The sequence below is a fragment of the Antennarius striatus genome, chromosome 9 (assembly GCF_040054535.1).
Source record: "Antennarius striatus isolate MH-2024 chromosome 9, ASM4005453v1, whole genome shotgun sequence".
Taxonomy (NCBI): Eukaryota; Metazoa; Chordata; class Actinopteri; order Lophiiformes; family Antennariidae; genus Antennarius; species Antennarius striatus.
In genome coordinates, this window is record NC_090784.1 from 19,319,242 (window position 1) to 19,336,594 (window position 17,353).

The 17,353-nt window shown below is 38.5% G+C and overlaps 1 long non-coding RNA gene across 1 annotated transcript; it reads right to left on the minus strand.

Moving 5' to 3' along the window:
* Nucleotides 1–12,147: 12,147 nt before the first annotated feature.
* LOC137600939 (uncharacterized) lies at nt 12,148–16,569 on the minus strand. The gene is made up of 3 exons (XR_011037011.1): nt 16,496–16,569; nt 12,524–12,603; nt 12,148–12,359 (listed from the first exon to the last, which is right to left on the minus strand). It is a non-coding gene; the product is annotated as an uncharacterized lncRNA (long non-coding RNA).
* Nucleotides 16,570–17,353: the final 784 nt, after the last annotated feature.

Here is a 17,353-nt window from a genome sequence, read left to right on the forward strand (position 1 = left end):
TTTGTTATTTATAAATCCTTGTGCTGTCAAGATTTCCCATTCTCTTAATCTTTTCTGTGCTTCGACATCAATTTGTGCAATGCTCTTCATCCACTAAATATTTTAGGAATTTGAGATTTAGTATGAACTTTTTTCTTATGCCATAGAAGCAAAAAGCAACGGAGGGTTCTGTTTGCCTCCTTTGTACCGCTAAGTTTAAATAGCAAAACACAGACTGTTCTACTTCGCGCTGAGTTGCGTTGCCAAAGTCATGCATTGGAAATGATTTGAAAGACATTTGACTTTGATGCCTGCTTTCCCCAAGCTGTGCTGTGTTCTGCCATTGATGTTTCAGGATAGACTTCTAAATTAATCTCTGTGATTAAGCTTGTACAGGAAGGTGACGGTTGCATTACTTGTATTACAAACAGAAGATTTAACTGTAGTGTTTTTCTGTCTCTCTGGCTAGGCAGACAATATTGGCAGCAAAATAAGTTCACTTCTGGTTGATACAAATTGGAAAACGTCTTTTTAAACAAAGGTCTGCAGCCTTTTCTGAATAAAGTCTAGTATGGAGCAGTGTGATATGTTTCAAACACATTCCTCTCTGCTTTTAGACACCTTAACCTGTGGTACATATTTCTTTTTGAGTTATGGTTACGGTATATCTCGTGCAGACATTGGAGGTTGATGTAAAGTCATATTCAGATTACATTCATAATTATTAACTGTCTCATCAATGAGATTGATAAAACCACACATAGAAATATCTTATTATGCAAATGTGCGACCAACAGCTTTACATTCCAATACTCTCCTATAGTTAATGGACCAGCTTCTAGTTATTAGTTTCAAGAAGTCAATCTGCATGCTGATAAATTTCTCAGTGATCTACACATAATGATCAAGAAACATCAAGAACATACAGTATAACGCTGAGCACAAATGCTTAATCAGTAGTGCAAAACATCAATAACTGAGCCTCTGCCGTTTGTTGTGTACTTGTAGATACATGGTAGAAGTATGTACTGTATCTCAGTTGATGTGTAGCTAACATATTTGGAACTGATGTCAACTCCGTCCAGGAATGCAGGATAACACTGAGGTGAAGTCTTCTGGGATGTTACCCTACTTACCAGAGATAGCTGGAAGAAGATGTTGCCAGGAAAGGGACACCAGGTGTGGTAAGATGGTCCTAGAGATTTGCATAAAGTTAGATGAAAACAGAACAAAAAAAAAAAAAAAAAACTTTTCCCTGCAGGCAAAGGAGTAACATCGTCTCCACCAGACGACCTCTTCAGTTAATTTTTTTATTCTGTTGGCGGGCTTTGCCATCAGCAGCATCTCCACCAGATTGTCAAAGATGGAGAACATTTACAACCTGTTTGGTTTTATTTTCTCCAAAGAAGAAGTGATGCAGCCAATTAATTCTGGAAGGTCTGAGACGCCGTGCCCAAATCTTGATAAAACTGTTAACATTTTACAACTTTCTTACATCTGGTGAGCTCAGAAATGAGCTTCTTTGCCTTCATGCCAGCCCAAGAATTGACACATGGAAAACATTTGTCTGGTACAAATGTATGTATGTACTTGCAAACTTGTGTAAGCATGATCAGATCTATGTTTATTTGTAGTTTTGTCTACACATTTAAAAATATCAGTGTTGCCTAATCTTAATATGTATTTGGAGACCTTTTTAATATTATTTGCAAATCATGATGTCTGTGGGCTCTCGCCCATGGAAAGTTCATGATGAGGAGCTACAACAGTTCTGAGGGCATCCTGGCTCGGTGCCACACTTCTTAACTTCTAAAACTGAAAAGGCAAAGAACAGGCACACACACACACACACACACACACACACACACACACACACACACACACACACACACACACACACACATACTTACACACAGCCCACATTTAATGGCTTGGGCAGTCTCTCCTAATGAATATTATTTTAACACAAAGTTTAAGAATCAAGTGCTACTACGCCTGAGGAAGATAGGATACTGTTCAAGATATAATGATGAAAAATGTTCACCTCTGAAATAAAAACCTCACCTTTTAATTCTGATATTTGTTTAAGAGATTTTATTTATTAGAAAAGGGGAGGTTGTTTTCTATTTTCCGAGTTGCGCATAACTCTGAAATTAAACCACAGCCTATAAATCTTATGTCTAAAATCAAGCTCCATCTCAGTGCTTTTGGCTCAGATTTCACCGAGAAGCACTCATTACAAAATAAGTTATTCCCTTCTGTACTAAAAGGAAAGGAACATTGACTTGATATATAAGCGCTATTACTCCATTACTCCGCTGACACGCCAATTTATTGTGACTTACATTGTGAGCCCGTGCCTATTTCCAGAGTCAGTCAGTTGTTATTAGCTCAAAGATAAGTCCAAAGCACACTGGAATATTAGTGTTCCAGCATTCCTTATTTGATTTTTTGAGGGAAAAGTGAGTGACACGAGTGACTTGAAGCCTATTAGGCTGTCAAAAAAAAGCAGAGGGCAGAGCAGCTGCAGACACCTCCAGCTGTCTGGAAGCTCGAAGTAGCCAAAGGATGAGAACACAAATGCCTGGCCCAGTAAAGAGGAAATCAGCCCATTTCATCAGAAAGAAAGCAGCGCTGAATGGACTGTGTTAAAAGCTGTTATTGAGTCATCAGTGATTTTCAAGAAATGGTGGCAATGGCACAAGCTGATTGCATGCATTCACTATTTACATCAGATTTCCTGCTTTTCATTTCCACAAAAAGTCATATTTCCAAGTTATTTTTCTTTTTTTTTTTAGTTATGTTTTTTCCAAATGACTAAATCAATATCAGTGGCTGCAGGAAAGGAGTGCATTGCATCCTATGAATGAGATTCTGCAAATATCTGCAATATTGTTCAGGTTATTATTGTGGCTATTTGTTAAAATGTGATATTCAACCATTAAATTGATTCAACATATTGTGTATTTTATGGATGTATGCTGAGAATGTAACTGCAGCTAATAATGACATAATACATAATAAAAACATAATGAAAGATATTCAGTCTAAAATGGCACAAAAAGTTCTATTTGAAAAGCCAGAAAAGCTTTATTTTGTTTCATAAACGACTCCCAATTGATTTAGCATCTAACTGGTGCTGGCTGGATTTGTATCCTGCCCTGAATCTACAAGCTATTAAAAATAGAAATAATAAATGCCATCCACTCCTTCCGAAAAAAAAATAAAATAAACAACTACAAAGACAATGAGGCCAAACTCATCAGGGAAAAATGAATCCTGATAATTTGGATGGAGCCATAGCATGGAAAACATATAAATATGATAATAATTTTATTCTCAAAGAATTTTGAGCATCAAAGCCTTTTAATATTCCGGTCGCAAGAAAGAGACTGATTTGAATAATGCTTTGTGTATCGATGGAAAGAGTTTCTATAGAGAAAAGTTGAAGGGAGGGAGCCGTAGAAACTGTCTTCTTCTGCCTTCTGCTCAACTTCAGACAAAGCTGAGAACCAGCAAAGAGAATCCTCACGCAAGTATCAAAGTTAATTTAATTAACATTGTCAACATTGTTACAACAGAATTAATCCAGAACTTCATGACACAATATGTCATGAAGTTTTAATGATAATGAAGCTTTAACTCAATGTGAAATCTCAGTGGCCTCTTTTATTATTGCAGACAGTTATAACCCTATTGTCTTTTCTAAGCCTGATTATGCAAGTTGTTCATGAACTTCCAAACAACAATCCTCAGAGGTCCTTGAAGAGGTCCTCTGTAAAAGAGGAATAATTATTTTTTGTTTTTCCATCCACTATAAGTAACACAATGACAGAATATGTGACTATTTTTGATTCATGAACCTTCATAACCCCCCCCACACACACACACACACACACACACAGACACACAGACACACACGCACATACACACAGAACTTGCGGGGGGGGGGGGGGGTAATGTGCAATTAATTTAGAAAGGGGAAAGGAAAAGGTAAAGGGAATCCATGCCTCAGTCTCTCCATTGCTCTCACAATGCATTAGATCCATGGTGCGTTCAACTCGGCAGGGGATTTTCTAAATTTAAACTACTCTGGCTTTTGGCTTTTTAAAAAAAGGAGGTGAGACACACAGATGTTGTTTTGGATGACACAAGGGGATAAGTAGCACTTTTCAGTTTGTCGAGAGAATGCAGATTTTTCTTTTGTTACCTGAATTCTATAAATTTTCATATATACACTTCAATCTTCAACCAAAACTTAAAGCAAAACTACACAACTGTGATTTCCTGCACAACCGTTTACAGGAAAGGGCTCTGGCTCACGAAAGGTGTGCTATTAAATTTTCTTTTCGGATTCAAACTTTCTCTTCAAGGTCTGAGGTAAATGTATTCATGTGCCACAAGGGACACAGAAAAGAGGACTGTTTATAATATATAATTAACTAACACAACATATGTTCACATAACACTTGTAGGCTGAATCTACAAGGATGTAACCAGCCCATTCAGATGAAAGAAACTTGTGTAGTTATAATTGAGTAAAAGAGTTGTTTGATAGATTTCGAAGAAGCATTTGGAAAATCATAGGTTGGATAAATGCTGTAATTTTCTTTAATTTTTAAATACACTGGTAGCAATTTGAATAATTTAGATGTACAATAGTTTCCCTCTGTAGTGTTGTTATTACACTCTATAAATAATGGATTGTCTCTTAATCAGTTAAGCCTCTGCCTGTTTACTTTAGAAGAAAAGAATTATAACGAAGCACCGAAGTTGATACTCACAAGCCGCCGACTGAGCACCACTTTCATGGAGTTTTCCCCAGAGAGACCAAGAGGGGCCTCCACACTACAATGTGCTGTCACGAATATCCAATTTCTGTCCATTTACTGAATGGGGATATTGGTTATAGAGAATTTATGATTGGCTGCTGGGCAAGAAAAACCACATCAACGAAAGAAGGAGTAGGGGTAAGCAATTATAACCTAATCATTGCTTTGAAAAACCCTATTCTTAGGTGATGCTCGTAACATTCGTTAAAGCTCTTGTCTACAGGGCCTATGCACTATACTCTCCTTCACCAGGTGAAGCCTACATGGGCCTGGGGTAGCCAACTTTAGGAGTCAGAAGCAGATGCTCTGGATAGTAGCCAGAACGTGACCAATGCCTCTACTGAGATACAACCCCGAGAATTCACAAAGTGAAAGAAGCCATGAAGGACAAGGAAGCTTTGCAAACACGGTTGGCGTAGTTCCATTAGAATTGCAGCCAGGTGAATACCAGTAGTCGGCAAAGGGCCATGAAGAAAGTGTGGGAGGTTGTGGAAAGATCGGTCCAGGTCAAAAGACTTCTGGCAAACCGCAGAGACTTACCCAAACTGTTTTCATCAGGGGAGGAGAAGTCTTGTTGAGCCATGGAAGAAGTTGATCTTGAGCTCGTGCATACGAGGAGCCAAAACCAGGTGAGTTGGAAGAAGTCTTACCTATCTCTCTAGTAGGTGTCTTCCTGTGGATGTTTCCAGCACCACGATTGTATGATGTCACTGATTCTATCATTTTTCAGCTTCTCTCTGTGACCTACCCGTGAACTCAGAATTTTTCTTTTTTATTTGATATGTCTTGGTTTTTGGCGTCATTGTATGTCTGCACTTGGCTGGTTTGCTCTGCTGCTCTGACTGTAAACCCATAGCATTTGCCAGAAAACAGCAAATCGCCCTCAGTCCGAATAGCTGCTCCAAGTTAAGTAGTAGCTTGCGGTGTGTTTGTTGCTGTGACTGCAGTGATAGGAGAATTGCACCAGAGTAAAATAGCGAGTGCTCACTCCAATGCTGAAGCTTTTGACTGGACAGCAGAGCTGTATTCCACCAAATTTATATTCCAGCTGTCTGTACAGACCAGTAGATTGAGTTTGTAGATGCAGTGAAAGCCACACACACACACACACACATATATATATATATATATATATATATGTATATACACACATATATAGCTGGCACTCCCAAAAGAACCTAGATGTCACGTCTCTGTCCTAAGATTTGCCTGTTTATTTTCCTGCCACTAACATCTCATATCATTCCAGATCCAGTCCCATCCTCAATCAGTTCATTCCCTGCACCTGCTGTCTCTCCACACACCTGCAGCCACTCCCTAACCTGTCTCCACTCTCCACTCCACTCTCTGCCCTCAGTACTCTGCCAGATTGTTTAGTGTTCGCCCTGACTCTCCAGCCTTTGTATCCTGCTTGCTTTGGTGACCGCGTATGAATCCCATTTGCTCTCTCGACCCAGCCTGTTGTCTGCTCCTCATCTGATTCGTCTGCCTGGTTTGTTGGTTGTTTCGTGCCTGACCCTGCTGGATTCTGGACTCTACCTTTAGCCTGTCGTTTTTGGATACCTCTGCCTATCGGACTGATTATTTGGTACCTGACCTCTATTAAACCTGCTCTGAGACTGTTGACCTGCCCGTTTGTCTTTTTACATATTTTCTTTACAAGTAGTGGATCATAAAAATATGCATATACAGTAATCCCTCATTACTCACAGTTGATGTGTTCCAGGACCACCTGTGAAAAACGACATTCCGCGACATAGCAACAAACTATTTTATTATTTACGGTAATTTAAACATTTATGAACACTCCCCATACTGATATTAAATCACCTTATTTCGTAATACTGTTTCCCACACTCGTATAGACTGTCTAAAAGACTTTTGTATTAAAGAAAATAATACAAAATACACGGAAGTGTTCTGCGTTCCATGAGTCTCGGAACGTAAAAGGATCTCATGGAGCATTCAGGTGCACCCTGTAAAATCTATGATCAGAGTGTCCATCTTTGATGCTGTAAAATTTAATAAATTTTAATTTAATATTGTGTATCTAGGATACAAACCATTCATGAATTGTTAATTTTACGACTTATAAGTGAAAAAGTAACGCAAATCCAATTGTGCTCCTCCAACAAGACTAATTTTATTCTAGCATCTGTGATGGTGCGTCTGCTGCTTACCAAGGACACAATTAGCCATCCATCAATCAACTCTCTCTCTCATAGCTAAATCAGATCATGCTCTGCCAAAAAACATGGCATTAACGAGCAACTGTTGGCCGTGTCCCCTGCCAAGCTGTGTTTTGGCTTTACAGTGATAGCTTAGTCATTTCAAATTGAAAAATGACGTGAATGGTTTTTGACTGACATTGTCTGTCAGGACACACAACCAAATAAATGTTGCCTACAATCTGTTAGCGGTTCTGCTGAATGCCATGTTGTTATTTTGCAATACAGATGAACATTTTGAGCCAGTTTCCACTGCAGAAACCAATATGTAAAATAGCAATATGTGAATAGAAACTGAATTGTGAAAATGTGATTTTGATTTTGACAAGAACTGATTTTTGATGTTTATAGTCTGGATCTAGTCGTGCTATTTAGCATTAGAAAAATCTGAAAAATGTCTGCATCAGTGGCTTCAAGTGGAGGTTAGCTCCATTACAGATTTAGAAAAAATGGGTGTGCCACAGGGAGAGACTTTTTTTTATTATCTATATACTTTAGAGTAAAATCATACCGCAGATGTAGCTTTCATTCAAGTACTTGACAAATCAGAAATATAAGATGAATAATTTGGGAAGACTGAGGGAGCAAACTAAACAGAAAATTGCTCAGCCGCTCAGCATCCTGTGAAGAAGTTTAACTGCTGTTGTGAACTGTGACTGCACAGCTCCCAGTGGTGACAGAGGGAGGTCACACACGCTTCTCAATTCCTTTTGCCTTGAGTGTGACATTAGTCGACTATCACCATCAGGCAATTTGACGCACCTCTAATGAGCTCTCCAACCAATTATTATCCTCTTGAGACTGAAAACCCTATTTTGCACCTGCTAGCATGCACATATAATAAATAGCTGTGTAGCTTTTTTTTTCTTGACTGCATAACATTGCTCTGGGGAAAGAAAGATGGATTTGTTATGTCTGGGTATTATTCCTCTGATATATCCCTTTCAAATAAGAGTGTCCCTTGCTGCCACTCTCCCTGCTGGGACAATCTGCGGCATGACGAAGTGCAATTATGCGCCGCATAATAGCCAGTTCTAACCCTAACCCTGCTTAAGACACGAAGGGCAAAGTAAAACCCTGTGGGACGCACTGTGACTGTGGAGAATTGGGAAGGAGAGTAAGTGTGACACATTGACTGAAAAAGCTGGCAACAATAGACTAATAATGGAAGGTCACGCCTCTGCCTGACATCACCGAGAAGAGGCAGCTCTTCCAGGAATTCTGGCTCTACTAGTGATGAGATACACACAGGCATTAGGACGTGCCTAGACTACATTAGTTGCACTAAAAAGTAAAATATAAATACTGTATTATCAGCTTCAGATGGCGAAACAGATCGAAAACATGATTACTGTTTGTTTTTTTAGTTTCTTACTTATCTTATTCAAAACGGAGGGGGGCATAGGGTTAGGATTGGGGGTGGGGGTGGGGGGCATCGCTCAGAGCTTGGCTAGAATCTTTGTAAAAAAAAAAAAAAACATTGATTGTGGGGTTTTTTTTCTTGGTTTTTCATTGTGTTGGTGAAATGTTGGTGGTATAATGGGATGGGATTCAACGTCTGCCAACTGACAGCATCAGACTTTATTTGTTTTGTGCAGACTAGATGATGTGAGACACAGTGACAGTCTTACAGTCCTTCCCTTTGCTTCTGTCAAACGTCTGCGTTTTGATTCTTTGACGATGAGAATAGTGTTTTGTTTTTAGCAAGAAGACAACACACTTGTTCAGACTCAAAACAAGGACATCTCCACCCATTGATATATTACTCAATAAAATGTTTACAATACTGAAACCAAATGTGTAGATGCATGGTTTGTTCACCAAATCCCCACCGATATTTCAATTTTTTTTCTGTTTTTATATCTCTTTTTTACATCACTGCAAATTATTTCCATCGCTTTTACTTGAGTGACATTTATAAATGAGGGTAAAATCAGGAAGCAGTAGATCTCAAATTGGAAATGCATTGAACTGAGGATAATGCCACAGGCTCCATAATATCAAACCAAATGATATGAAATGTCAAATGATGTGAAATTGTTACAGAACTGGATTTTATGCTCTCACCCTCATCAATGCAGCATTTTTAGTAACCCTTTACTTGGGCTCAGGAGTTAAAGCTGACTAAATAATCATTTTAGAAGACGTATTTTTACATAAATAAAACCAAAGGTCAAAATAGAATAAATCAAGATTAAAGGTCGTTACATGCTGCTCTTATTTCAAGGAGCAATAAAACAATTTGCAGTACTTAGTTGATTGCTCGATACTGCACATTTCCATGATTATTTCTATGCCCTTAGGCCTAAAACAATGAAAATCTGGCACAGAGGGGAAAGACATGATGGTTTTATTTAATTTATTCACTGCGTGCTGGAATAATTCACAGGCAGCTCCTATAGTAGATTTTGAGAATTTTCTTGACAACAGCTGCTGGATGTGCTATCCTTCTCCAGTGACATTCAATCTTGCACAATGTTTTCCCTATGAATAGCCACTTTTTCAATTGCCATTGCCCACATTTTTACGATGATGGCTGTTTTTCCATCTCTTTTTTTTGTTCAAATGACTCCCTCAGTTGCTGTCATTCACGATCTGCTTTCAGGGGCTGGAAATGCAGTTAAATTAGGTTAATTTGTGGAACAGAACGAAGAGCCTGGGTCATTGTTTAATGCAAGAAGTCAATTACACCGGCTCTAATGAGATCAGACTGATGAAGGCCATCAAGACCGACATAAAGGCTTTTTCAGTCACAGATTAAGTGCAAGATAGAGTCTGTTAGGATGATTTAGGATGTTTGAGTTCAGGATGTTTCAGATGTTTGAGTGAAGTGAAGTTCAGTCACTACTTCTAACAATCTCAAGTCACCTCAGACTCAAAATCATACAGTTCTTGAATAATGACCCATATTCTATAATTATCTATATTCAATAATGTTGAATATGGACTGTGTTGTTTCTGTTGAAAGTCTTGACCCCATATTCGTTGATATGTGACATAGCATGAACATAAAATCCCATCCTGCTCATGCATTCGTCACCTCACTCCTTAAACCATGCTCCTTGTTGCATTACATTTGATTTGGAAAACCATTCACAGTCCAGTGACTCCCATTTTCTCATGGGATTATCCGCAGGGAGCCTCGTTTTTTTTTTTTTTTTCTAATCCATCTCTTTGTCATTCAAGAATCTCAATGCCACAAATATATTTTCTCTCCTGCAGTCAGAGCTGGCTAAAATGAAATCTGAAAAATTCTTTAAAATACAAAAAAATACTTTCTGGATACACTATCCAGTTAGGTATCTTAATACCCACCATTTAGACTGTTTTCGAAAGACGATTCTGTCAACTGATGTTGAGTTAGAGGCATCTAAAATACAATTATTCCCGTCATGAATTTATTTCTTGGATTCACCCCATGTCTTTGTTGCCAGATGTGCAACACCCACAGCTCTGAAGGAGCCGCTTTTTGTGATAAGGAGAGAGGTGAAGGCAGCTCATGTTTATGGCATTGCAGTGATGTACTTATATGACCCAGAGGCAAATGAGCAGATGCTTCATTACCCTCTTGCTGCATTACCAGAATTATAACAACACATGGATATGGAAATAAAAGCTTGTGGATGCAATAAGGGAGGAGGCATACATGGAGAACATGAACATTCCAAATTATTGCAATGCTGTATTCTGAGAGTAATTTGCATGAGCAGATACTTGGATAGATAAAATAATAGATCTATTTCACCCTTGCAGATGAAAATAGGCTAAGTCATATATTAGTAAGGTCTATCAACATAAGGCGGAACAATATACAATTTGAATCAGCATCACTTTATCAGCAAAACAATAACGGCATTCATTCTTCGTGAAGGTCAATCTATGTACAGGTATTTGAAAATATTTTAACATTCATTTAATTTGCCAGAACAAATATATTTATAGGACGTATAATGCCAACCAATTTCTTTATAAATATATGGAGGGAAATGTTATTAATTTAAAGCCCAAGAACAGAAAAAATATCCAATGACAGTTTTGATTAATCTGCTTTCCTAACCATTAAACTTTCATATTGTGTTTCCCTGATCTCGAGTGGTTCGGTCACTTAAACATAACCACATACTGGAGTCAGGACGTGATCTCACTCATTGTGTGTGGCTGTCCTCCATCCCAACCACATTTCTGGAACTCCAGCGCAACACAAATGCAGTGTTTTATTTGGTCACATAAATTTTGTCTGGCACTAATTATATTCCCCTTATAAATATATCTGCTGTTGCAAATTAGTTGTATATAAATGTAATTACCAGCAGACATTTATGGTGAGGCTGTTGTAGTTCTCTGAAAAAGTGAAGCTAATAAACAGACAACTGAGTTTTTTGACTTATAATTAATAGCAGACTTTCCTGCGTAGAGTTTGGCCCTTCCATACTGCTTCACTACAAATAAAGACTACTGTCATGTCCGCATCAAGTACAAATCATGATGAACAGCATCATTCAATATGATCATACCCACAAAAATGCAGATAGGTGCATTCTGACCCTAAAATCACATGCAAGGCACCCTCTTTTAGATAAAGAAATTGTCTTTATTGTCATGGCATAATGATGTTACACCTTTAAAAACTCCTGATTGCCTCCTTACTCAGATGACGAGTGGCCAGAAGTATATACACGCACTTTATATTGCTGAGCTTCTTTATATAGCCAGATCTTTAGTTTCACTTTTCTTTTCAATTTGCAGTAACCCAGACGTTCAAGCAGAGATGCCTGTGACCAAGAAACCTTTTTTTTTTTTTAAATTCAACTCACTGATTTTTATTATGCTTCTAGCTGTCCCTGAGCATTTGCTCTCTGAACCTAAACTCTAAAGAGATCTCAATCCCACAGGAGTAGAGAGGGACTCCAGAGAAACTGGAGGGCAGACTACCAAAATCAAAAGCACTTTTAAGTCAAGAGGCTGAAAATAAGGCATTAAAGGCCATTTTTATTAGACTGTGAGGAGACTATGATGAATGGGATGCACTATAAACATTTTCACTGGGGAGCACTTTTAATGGTGGAACATATGACACAGGAAAGCGCAGAGTAATACAGCGGGTCTTGTGGAGGAAGATTTTGTGTAGAAGTTGTTTTTTTTTACTTTGAAGGTGCAGTGTCAGCCCGCTTTGTGTGATTTTTGCTTACAGAGTCAGAAAGACTGGGTCACCTGGGAGGTCAGAGTAAGGCACAGGCTCCCTCGGTTGCATGGCGACTGCTTTCAATGTCATTGTGATGCTTTTGGAAACCAGTCTGTGTAAATCCTTGTAAACAAGACGCTGCAATGATTACCCAAGGGATGCAATAACACGTTAACAGCACATTCTACTGTACATACCAGGACCACTGAACCTGTTTTCACACGGCCCATCATGGCATGGCATAGTTTGCTGAATACAGATGTTGCCAATGATGCTAATCAAAGTGGAAACGGAACACTTACCCCTCCTGGTGTTGCCAGGTGGTATAGTTGTTGGAGCCGCTGTTTCAGATCGCTTCCCATTTACTGAGATACCGCCAACACTGGACAAAAGTGTGAGTTTATTCATTCATTTAGTCTATAATGGAGACATGAAGGCAGATAGAAATGGTGCCAGGCTGCCTGACTGGGTTGCAGATCAGCCTTCATTTTCCTGGGAGATTTCTTGCCTGCTATCAGAGAAAATTGCAAAAGCAAGGTTTCTAAGGAACTAATCTTAATACAGATGATGTCATTATTATTTGGACATAATTATGCAAGAAATGGTATGGTAATGATATATTTCCAACATCTCCACATTAATATGTATTAGAACAACTACTGCTTCTTAATACTTCATTCATTCATCTTCTTATTTACTGGAGCCTATCCCGACTGACTTACGGGCGAGATGCGGGGGACACTCTGAGCGCGACGCCAGTGCACTGCGTAGATAGAACTGTGCTATTTTATTCAAGGTGAGGGTGCATTTCATTTAGTTACCTGGCGCTAAAAGTAAGAGTGTAAGAAAGGAAGTTATAGATCGTGACTGATCGAAAGATTATTATAACATTTCCTCATCTGAGAACATTTCTGCCAGAGTTGTGTCAGATTTTTACTGGATGCAGTCATTATTTAACAATGAATACAACTCTTGTGATCTCACACTGCTCCTGGCTTTCATTTTATTTTTTATTGAGTGGCCCCATGCAACCCTAGAAACTACAAGCTGTGAATTCAAAGCAAGAAACTGCCAGTTAAAGACTGTACTATTCATGTCAGACAGAGCTATATTCTCACGCTGCCCATTTTGACAGACGATGCTACAAATAAAAAAGGAATCTTATTTAATCTCATTAATTCACCCTGCCCATGAGAGTGATTGGAAGTCATGTGATTCACACCATTTGTGTTCTTGCCTGATCTTTTGGAGGATAACTCAACATGAGGAACATGCGAATTGTTTTTGAGATGTATCCGGAGGCAGGTGTACATCTGGGATTTGGTTGTTTTAATTTCAAAACCACGCCAACACCATCACCCCACCAATCTGTTTCCAATTTCTGACATAACCTCAGAAGTTCTTTCACTAAGAGCTACATGAAAATTGCTGTCCATGCAAAATCCAACCAGAAACAAGAAGACACGCCATAGTGTAGCCACAGCAGGATTTGCAACAGTTCTAGGTTTGCTGTAACAATATACCAACATGACTGCCTTGGAGAGAATCTTCTTTAGAACTATTATAGCTGCTTCAGAGTATATGCCCTCAGAGGCCTATTTATCAGAACAGCACCCTTCATCTGAATGGGAAAACCATTGAACATACATGAGGATGAGATAAAATGGCTCTTTAGGCTAAACATTGAGTTTTTATTATTATTTATACCGCCGGTAGCAGCAAAGTGATTCTCTCAGAAACATGACATCAAGCTAACACCGAAATTGAAATTGGGATGCATAACTGCTTTTAAACGGGTTTGCTGCTATACAGGGGGAAGTGCAAATTCAATTACTTATTTGTGCATTTATGTAGCCTACAGGCTGCACTGCACAATCTAAATGATAATCGTGTGCCTATTATTTTTGCTGCCAATTCTAACCTTGGTGTTTTACTGGTCCCTGGTGAGGACGCTCCTCACCAATATACAGTATCTTTATTACCATTATTATTACTATTATTATTTATTACTCTTCACATAATAATTATATTTAACCCCCGAATAAAGTATCCACCAGTTTGTTAGTGGGATCAATACATTATTAAAATCCCTCCAGACGTCTTTCAAATTGTTAGTTATTCCACTGTTACATATGGAGAAATTTCTAAGCTTAACTTATGTTATTTTTCCTCAGGTCACCTAGTTTGACTGAATAACTGCCTGCATGGATGACTTAAGCGACAATCAGTTGGAGTGTTTGTCTGTCCCCAGCTTCACCCTGCCGGGCTCAATATGCTGAGACATTGTTTTGATTCCAGCCCAAACTCCACTATTGCCTGTATCAGATTGTCTATGAAGAGGGAAGAAAACTACTACAGCCTGCCCTGCCCTGCAATCTTCACTGGGCTGAAGTAAATTGCTTTCATTTTGGCCAGGCTCTCCTTTGTTATAATGTGACAAGGCTACTGATTAGATGAGAGGGAGATCAATAAACTGCCAAGCTTGTGGCTCAAAAGCAGAACAGGGAAATCAGAAGAGACTTTCTCCATTATGTCACATGGCTTGTGTTAAGTTGAGCCTCCAGTCTTGAGGGATAACACCACCCATATGAATTGACACTTGGGAGTTTAATCTTGTGATTAACCAAGCAGCCATGGATAATGAGGGGGCTACTACTTACTGCTACTTCACATAATTGTGGCACACCCTTATTGATATTTACACTGAGGCATCATAAATACCAATATGGTATTGTATGGTACAACAATAGATTAGCAAACACAACTATTGATTTCTATATAATAATATTATATATATATATATATATATATATATATATATATATATATATATATATATATATATATATATATATATATATACAGTATATAATAATCGCAATGGCACAATAACATCATCATTAACATCATTATTGAATTGATACATACTTCACCAAACAGATGCAATTTATTACTTTGTCATTATCATCTCTGTTATTGATGGTTGGATGATCGCCCCCAATGGTTTGTCTGTCAACCAATTTTTATACAATACAGTGCAGGGATAGGTCAACAATAGAGTTGATAATTTTATTTATTGTAGATTACTTTTCCTTTCTCCTTAATAAAATGAGATAATGACAGTGATATTGAGAGAGGTGGGTACTGATCCATGAAGGTTGAGATAAATATATATTAACCAGTTATTTTGTTTAGTCTGTGGTAATGCGTACATTTTTTTAAAGATTAGTGTATTACAAAGTAATAAAAAATGTTCAGCATTGCAACAGGAGCACTATTATCTGTGTTATTTCTTTATTAAGTCAGGTGCATGTGCAATCTGAATTAATCGTATTTTCACTTAGTAAAGCTATGCTTTTGATTTCTTTAAGACGGACGTAGATCTTACAGATCAGGGTCAAGTAGGAATGATGCTTGTGGCACAATGTCGGCTTTATGTGAGTGAAAGGTGAGAATCTATTCACAGGTCAGTCACCCATAGTTACATCAAACAGTAGATGAGCTGATGGAAGTAAAAATATGTCATGGCTATAATGTTATAATGAACCTGCACTGTAAAATGTTACATGATAAACCAAAGAAAGCTACTGTCAGTACAAAGGTAATGTGTCTAAGACACAATTATACCCTGCGTCCAGGACAACAGACATAAAACACTAGATATGCCACATTTATACAACAAGCGCTAAAAATGCTCATGTTACTAGATCTGAGCAGCAGATCTGAAACCGTACACAACTGGGACACGACTCAACTCATGGCATCTTCATTTTATGCCATTGCTCTTAACTTTGGTCTGCGTTTTTCCTGTTTTGTTGTGTTCTGTCCTTTCAATATATAAAGGGGAACGTATAATCCACAAAGACCCAAAAATAAAACACAATAGATGAGAGTAGAGGTGGAAAAGTAGGTCAGCTGGCAATAGTAGTAACAGTGAAATACCGCCAAACATTGATTTTGTGTACTGGTATTACTGTAATTACCTCTAACTGTAGATCCTGTCTGTCTCTAATGTAACATCCCAGCTCCATGAGAGTCTGTAGGACCAGTATGGTTTTCACCTGGAATACTCATTGAACTAAAAAGTCAACTCTGATGGTAAACATCACATTCAGTCTCACACAGGACACTATGGCATGCACTAATCTATAGTATCAAGTTAGCTAGGAGTTGTCAAACAAATGTGGCTTATCCAATCTTTTTGTGCTGGAGACAGAGGTCACACTGAACAAGTCACAGGACCTTAAAGAAAGACAAATGCCAATCACACTCACAGTCACTCCTCTGGTTAATTTTGGGGTCATCAGTTCACCTCTACTGCAAATTTCTGGTTGTGGGATGAAGCCGGAGAACCTGGAGGAAACCTACAGACATGGGGACAAAATGCAAACTCCAAACAGAAAAGTCCCAGGATTTGAGCCTAGGACCTTCAAATATATTGCTACCCATATATTTACATATATTAGTATTTATTTTACATTTGACTCTGGCAAGGAGTAGTAGGTTTCGAAGTTTTCTTGGTGGACCCAAGAGTAAAACTTGTTTTAAGACTTATGTTAGTGATAGTGGTGAAAACAGAGCAGAATCCAGTCAAATGGCTTGGTAGCTAGGGTTAGGTGACTGATGGGGGCTATTTGATGAGGTTCACCGAGAAACTGGCATAAAAGAAAAAGAAAGAAAACCAGACGAGTGAAGGAAAAAACTCACTAGAAAGAAAACCATCTATCGCATCTGAATGTAGAAACTAAATTTAACCTAGATCTGGGTGATCTGGCAGAGTGTGGGTTAAATCCATGAAACCACCGTTAACCTCTTCATGTAACCGTGCTGGGACTGCTGTTGTCAGTCAACCCAAGTTGGCCTTGAGTTGTAAACCTCAAATCATTGAGGATGCAGCAAAATCTTTTTTCTCTTTGGCCGGGGGGGGCTTGTGTTCAGTGACAGTGATGCTGATAGGATGTGGCAGGTGTCCTTTTGATGTCCTCCGCACAGTTGTTACCAAGTCTCCACATATGTGCAAACCAAACATAATGACTTACAGACAGTAATAGCTGTTGTCCTGGTGTAATAGTCTAGAAGTCAGGATGCACAGGAGACACAAATTTATCCATCTTTTGAAAATTGTCCTTATC